This window comes from Amblyomma americanum, chromosome 4, assembly GCF_052857255.1.
Source record: "Amblyomma americanum isolate KBUSLIRL-KWMA chromosome 4, ASM5285725v1, whole genome shotgun sequence".
Classification (NCBI taxonomy): domain Eukaryota; kingdom Metazoa; phylum Arthropoda; class Arachnida; order Ixodida; family Ixodidae; genus Amblyomma; species Amblyomma americanum.
Window position 1 is genome coordinate 210,000,004 of NC_135500.1, and position 7,612 is coordinate 210,007,615.

Genomic DNA, 7,612 nt, shown 5'->3' on the forward strand with positions numbered 1-7,612 from the left:
TGCATCATCGCTTTGGGACGTTAAACTCCCATAAACCATAAACCTTACGAAGAGATATTGTCCAGGTTGTGATGTTTGATCCAAAGGAAGGACATGTATATCTGCTTGCTAAGATGTGAAATAAACAATGGAAAAAAAAATCTGCTCGGAGAAATTGAGAAACTAAGGTCATATAATATTGAAAAAAAAGGAAAGTATCTCCAGTCATAGTTCCGAAATAACCGTAAAAGAAAATTGAGACGCTGAACTTAGTTTCTGAATAAGTGTCAGTCCCTTCGATTGCCTCCTTTGCTTCCTCGTCGCAAAACCCGCATTATGAGCCCTGTGATGCATATTGTATATGTTACTCAATTTATTTCTGCAGGTCAGCGTCCATTTAAAGGCAGCAAATATTCTTAGATTAGCGGCATTGCCCCAGTTAAAATATTTGTTTGTTTTTATTTTTCTATTTAGGTTCAAGTGCTTTATATCCACTATGCTTTGCGGTCACCAGTTCGATTTTAACAGGCGCAGCAGGATCTACATACTTTGACGGAAAAAGGTTCTTTGTGTCATAACCGTTGTACGTATTATCACTGTTCAGATCAGAATAATAAGCGACATCATAGCGGCTAAGTTGCACGGAGCTTAAACTCACATTCTGGGATCACAGTCAAGTACTATATTTAACAAACAGATTACTCGAAGATATTACACATATCTAAAAAAACATGGAGGGGACGCTTGAGCTCCGCCTTAAAGGTTTGACTCGATAGCATTAATGAGTGAATGCCCATATATGCGGACTTTATCACTGTCTACATTGCACGTCATAGATCTCTGGGAGTCGTCATACCAATCCTGGCATAGTGGTGCAGCGGATAAGGGATGCGCCACTACCCTGCGATGGCAGGTGCTGCCACCACTGGGGCTCGTGAGGCCCAGGTTGGTCTTCCAGAGAAACCTCTCGCGACCAATTATTAATTTAACTGCCCACCTGCCACCTAGTCGAGCCACCTAGGTTGTCCTTCTATAGGTTGCTTCTCTGGGGACATTTCGTGGATTTTTCGCTCTTGGCCAACGACGCCGACTACGACGCCGGCTTTTCTGCGACACGAGGTCCTCAACGCTATCGCGTTAAAAAATGAACTGTCGCGAACGAAAATTTTGAGATCTAGAAAGAAAATCGAGATGCCGCTGTAAGTTGTTTCCTTCTTTTAAGCAAATGAACACCAAAGGCGCAGAAAATTATACCAGATGGCGCTGTTTTCGAATGATCTGAGCCTGAAAGTTACGGTTTGCAACACCATATATAAAGATGACATTCGATTCCACCTTTCGAAAAACATTCTCGCAACCCTGGGAACACTTATCAGCAACTCCATGCTCGAAAAACTATAGGCACGCAACACCCCCAGTTACAGGGGCTGTCACTGTAGAACAATGCCATTTGCCATTTGAGAGACAGATAGACTGGCGTCTTATTTGCTCGTGATATTTCTCAGCACCTATGCCTATAAGCTGTAAGCATGACGATAGAAAATAAAACTAGGGAATCGACCAGCAGCTGAAGAGCTGAAGATGCATTCCAGTCACGTTTAAGGGGTCTCAGCTAGCACCCACCATCTCCTCCAATACGACGGCTGCATGAAGAAACTCATTTATCACGGCCCCACGTATGACGCAAGAGTCTCCCGTCGAACATTTCGCTTCTACGACGACGTAGGGCTAATACAAGCCTACTAGATACGACTGTCTTGAGGGGGGGGGGGGGGGGATAGGAATGGGAAGAGGGGGAGGGAGACTGCAAAGACGACGACGATGGCTGGCGTCAGAGGCCATGCGGCGAGCACTAGGCAATGGCGCATTCAGACAGTGAGAAACGATTCCCCCTCCCGACAAACACACGCGACGCTGGCCGACGCTAGCCTCCGGTCACGGAAGCATGCGATCCGAGGAGAGAGCGCGCGCACTCGAAGAGTGGGAGGAGGACCTGTTTGCAACGTCCTGCACCGTCTATCCATCTAAATTTGCACTGACCAATGTTTCCTTCCTACTGCAGGCAGGCGAAACTGTCGTTGGCTCGGCGCGGCCGATGGCTACATCGCAATTTCATGGTCGATGTGCTTCGGCCGCGCGTCCAGCGACAGGTCGACGGCTTGGGAATAAAAAAAAAAAAGCTCTGTGCTGCTTTGAAAAAAATCACAACAACGTGAACGACAAGGAACATTTATTCTTTTTATTGTCGTGAAGAAAAAAAGAGAAACGGGGGAGGGGGGGGGAGGGGGGGAGTGACAGAGCCACGCACATCTATTAGCTTTCCTCAGTGGCACTTGGATTTCTGTTTTCGTCTTCTTTTTAGGGAATCTCTGTGTTGCTGCTTAGACAGGAAGCAAGGTGGCTGTGCCGGAATATAGCTTGTGGCCGGCGGAAAGCTGCGGTGCTTGTATTGAAAACGCGAGCTGGACAGAGCCACCTGCTGCGCAAAATCCCTCCAATCACAGACGGAAACTCCACGGTATCGGAGGGCTTCCTGAGAGATTCCTCTGCGCCGCTTTAGCCGGGTGGACAGGAGGCGCACAGCGGTTAAAAACATATAAAAAAAAGGCGGACCGAAGGAGAGGAGCAAGCACTGATCATTGTTCATTGAAACGAGGCCCGTCCGCAGTTTTCTTGCGCCTAGCCCGTCTGGCAGTCTTTGTCTTAAGCGCTCAATACTGACGGCTCTATGTTGGAAAGGAGCGAGTGGTCATTCTGAAGAGCACTGCGAATCGTGTCGAAACAGAAAAATCGTGGAATGTTACAATTCTTAGAAATAATGTTTGACCTTCGACGAAGTCTTCGCAAGTGTTCAGATATGCACTTGGGCTCTGAACCGATCCCACGCAATTTTTGTTTTTTTTTTATTTCGTTTTGAATGATTAGAGTAATTTCATATATGAAGTTTAATTGCTTCTGATGCAGCGCTTGATCTATACCCAAAAAAACTCCCTCCTTCTGAAGGTATAAAAGACGAGAAAACCGTCCCATCTGGCCTGGCACCCTTAGCACTGTAAAAGTTACGGCGAAAAAAAAAGAAGAAAGAAACGAAATGATGCACTTGTAATAACAGCTTCCCCTCAGCACAAGCAACATACACCACAACGAGACAAATTCGAAGCCCGAGACGAATTTCGAGGAAAATTGAGGGGAGGGGGGGATTTTCTAGAGAAGGGATGGGAGTGGAGATGGCATTTGAAAAAGGTAGCTGACGCAGGCGCTTGTATTGAGCGTGACCTCATTATCGAAGTCGACTGAGCCGAGATAACGAGAGAAACGCGATCAGCAACAATGGTGACCTCGGCGCTGCTCCCAGATGTTCGTGAGGAAGGAGGGGCCGGCGGCTTTGGGTGGGGGGGGGGGGGGGGGGGGGGGGAAGCGGGGCAGGGGCACTGCCCTTTTTGAGGATCGAAGTTTCTCGCACACTCCGTGGTTTCTTTTTTCGATTAAGGAACCCAATTGCGACACGAAGCACACTCTAAAGTTGAAGCCCAGTAGGCTTGAGCGGCACCCTTCCAGAAGCCGTAACATAATGCCAGTGTCCATTTTCTTTTCAGCCGCTTTCTCCGAACTCTTCGCCATTGTAGTAGAATATTATTGACACTCTACACAGCTCCCGCGCCCTCTTTCGCAACCGCGATTCCGACGAATGAAGCCCTGTTCGCGATCAGCTAACATTGATTGCGAAATATTTATAGCCCACGGCGACTAAGGCTGCGACACGCGCAGTGCGAACTTTATTCGAGCCTTTTCTTTTGCAAGTGCAGCAGTGCTGAATCAGCCTATAGTGCAGACGCCATCAGCTATACTTATTCTTTCCCCTCATCTCCCCCGCATAAAAGCGGTACGACACTCTTCCTTTTTTTATTGGGCTTCCGAGATCCTAATTACTCCGGTTCCCTTTAATGTATGCCTGTTCTTGAGCAAAAGGTTTAATTAAGATTCGTGGTAATAATAAATTTGGTTATAGGAAAACTGCGTGCGCAGATTAGCGATTGGTTCGCAGCTCGGCGACACCAGTTAAAATAGTATGCACACTGTCTGGAGGCAGCTAATGCCGAATGTAGAGGTTCACTTTCCTTACTGTATTTGCAGATGATTCTGCTGGGTGAGGGATGGAGGTCTTTGTACCCCCTGGGATGATTCATTGCAACTCTGCGCCGATTCCTCTGCAGCCTAGTGAAACGTTCCATATGACGAGTCCCATAATTGCTTATGCCTTCAATGTGGATCATATGGAGACTACATGGAACATGTCGAGTCCATTAGAACTACATGTGCTACGCATACAGGATACATACGGACTTCGTATGACGCTAGGCGCACCATATAAAACTCATAATGTGGCCTGTCCGAAAAAAAATACGGTTATCACGCGGAATAGACATGAGGCGCACATGGACCTGCATGTACTTTTTCATGTCAAATGGACTCCGTATTCCCACAATTCCATGTGAGTGGCTCATATGGAACCTTCCAGCAGGGAATGGGGATGACACCAGACAATCGGGATGGCACGAATAGAACCGCACGTAGCAAAATGAGTAAAATTCTGCTGTGCATTTTTGTGCTGTGCTTTGATTGGAGGCGCTGTTTTCTATATGCGTTCGAGCATGTAACCAGAACAGAAAAGCGTTTGTGGAACAATTTTCTCTCGCCAACCAGGGTCGGTGACCTGACTTAAGTCTCAAGGATTGTTCCCTTGCCAGTTCTGTTGTCATACAGAGCAGTCTTTGGCTCAGATCAAGACTGTCTCTTGGATTGCGTTCGGATCAACTTGTTTGCATTACACAGCTCGTGTGCAATAAATACTAAGGATCGCTGCGGATGCACATGCACATAGAATTTTGCGCTCTGTGTCGCGCCCCTCGCAAAGTGATTTGCCTTTTTGTCTTTCACTGCAATAGCAGAAATCGTGCTGCCTGTTTGTGTACTACGGTGCGTCGCTCACCTAGTTTCAACACGGCTTTAGTGCACACTTAAGCGGAGCCATAGCTGACGACGGAGCTTTCAGCGTCTCGCACCGTCACAAGTGCATTTTTGCGTATGCTTGGTTAGTGGTTAACGCATTTGCACGTTACAATACCACACCGAGAGGCGTGATGCAGGGCGCAGTGAAGGACTCCAGGTTGTCGTCACTTTAGGTCCCTGAACGTGAACGTAAATCTGAACACACGGGCTGTTTTCAATTTCGCCTTGGTCGAAATATTGGCGCCCTTGTCAATACCGATACCACGAACTCATGCTTAGCAAAAGAACGCCATATCCACTGAGCCACCGAAGCTGTTTTTTTTTACAGTGACAGCTGTTGCAGCCACAAAATTCAGATTGCGTGCCGATTTCATAACGCGCAGGGGCGCGAGGAGTAAAAGGGAGAGAAATAAGTATGTAGCCGCACTACAGGTGAGCCGCGCCGCGCTGGTTGGTCGGGACACTCTCGCTGCTAGTGACGTCATAGGGCGATTATTGATGGATTGCTTGAATGCGTTAACAACCAAACGTTCGTCATATCCGACGTCTAGACACCGTTATATCCGGGGTGGCATTGTTACGTTTGTTATATGCAAAGTAACACACCAAAGTTTGTTATATCCGAGGTTAACACACGAATGTTCGTTATATACGGTGTCAACACGCGAAATTTCGCTATATCCGAGGTGGCGTACATAGGTTCGGTATAACCCAGTTTAACACACTACAGTTCGTTATACCTGAGGTAGTATACAAAGTTCGTTCGTAGCCCGGTCGGCAGGTTGCCACCTGCCACGGCCCACTTACTGCGCAAAGCCGGTGGTCGCCACTTCCACTTGCGCTGACCCCTCTGATGCCATCGCATTAATAAGTGCAGCACACCACGCTGATTGGTTCTCCCCTTCGCCAGTTTCTCTAGGCTGCCAAGCAAGACGCCCGACTTTCTCCGACAGAAAACAGCATCGCCGTCGTCACCGCGGTGTGTCGTAAATGAAGCCACTGATCCAATCCAATCCAAATCCAAATGAAAATTCCCGTGTACTCCTGCTGGCCAATAATTTGTGTGGCCACGGGATTCATACTTGGCCTCCTCTTACTGTCACGCATGCATGGTCACTCACTCAACATGCTCTAAGAACTGCAGTCATCGGAGGTGTCGTGGAATCGAATCTCGACCGTAGCGTCTGCACTTCGATAGAGGTGCAATGGAAAACACGCTTGACCTGTGCAATGTCAGCGCTCGTTGAAGAACAAACTTCAGGGGGTCGAAATTAATGCGGAGCACTCCACTGCAGCGTCCCTCGTGGCACACGTGCACCTTCGGGACATCATAGGCCCCACACACCTCTCCATATACCACACATCACGCGAAGCACGCGGCAGACCGCATACCATACCATACCATACCATACCATATCAAATCATAACATACTTACCGTACCGAACCGCACCTTACCGAACCGAACCGAACCCACCGGAGCGCGCCGGGCCGGACCGGACCGGAAACCAAACCAAACCAAACAAAACCAAACCAACCCAACCCAACCCAAACCAAACCAAACCAAACCAAACCAAACCAAACCAAACCAAACCAAACCAAACCAAACCAAATCAAACCAAACCGAACCGAACCGAACCGAACCGAACCGTACCATTTCAACTGTTGCTGATCGGCGCGGGTACTTAAGCGCTCTGAACTGCAGAGGCGTCTTTTCTTGCAAGCCTGGAGGCGAGGGCAGAACAACATTAAGCAATGCTTCAAGCATTAGGAAAGAAAGAAAAAAAATAAGACGCTCTAATGCAGGAGGGCGGCATCGGCCACGTCGAAGGGAAGCTGGACCGGAGCCATTAAGGACCGTATTAAAATTTACGAAGGCTGGCCTTCCACTCGAAATTGATGGGCCACCGGGGAACCTTCAGCAGGAGCCGGAAATGAATGGGAGACGGAAGTCGGAACAGGAAGACGGAACTGGGGCAAAGAAAGCGACCGGACCTGGCGACGAAGGCTCGGAAGGAAAAGAATTCAAGGATATCGCATTTTCTTTCTTGGAGACTCGAGCTTTTCCAAATGGCAAGCGGAAACTGAAAGCTTTGACCGTCTGTGCTTGGTCTAATTTTTTTTTGTCCTTGTGCACGTGTACATGGAAGAACAGTGACAAGAAAAAGGGGTTCTGAAATTTGATCTTTATTTTTCGAAATGAGATGTTAGAACAACGAATTTTGCCCTTCCGAGCCTTCGGTACAAAATGCATGATTGCTCTTTATTTTAGCCTGTACTTAGTATCGTCAACTGTAATAAAATGTCAATACTGTAATAAAATCAAAATAGGATGTTAAACGAAGTGACCTTTGTTACTGCTCTCAGAGCGGGTTGTGTTCTCGGTTTAGCAATGTCATTACAAGTAACCGCACAGATTTGAAGAAAAATTCAACACTGCGCAAAAAAAACAAAAAAAAACTATGACGGACCTTGGTTACCCATGAAACGTTCCAACCACATTAAAATGCGTCGCGAGTTTAACAGGTAACTAACTGCCCAGTCACGCAAAAAATGAACGAGCCTCGCATCCTGCTCCTCTAGAGTTATGCGGAGTGCAGTTAGAGTAGAAAGGTTAGAGTAGCG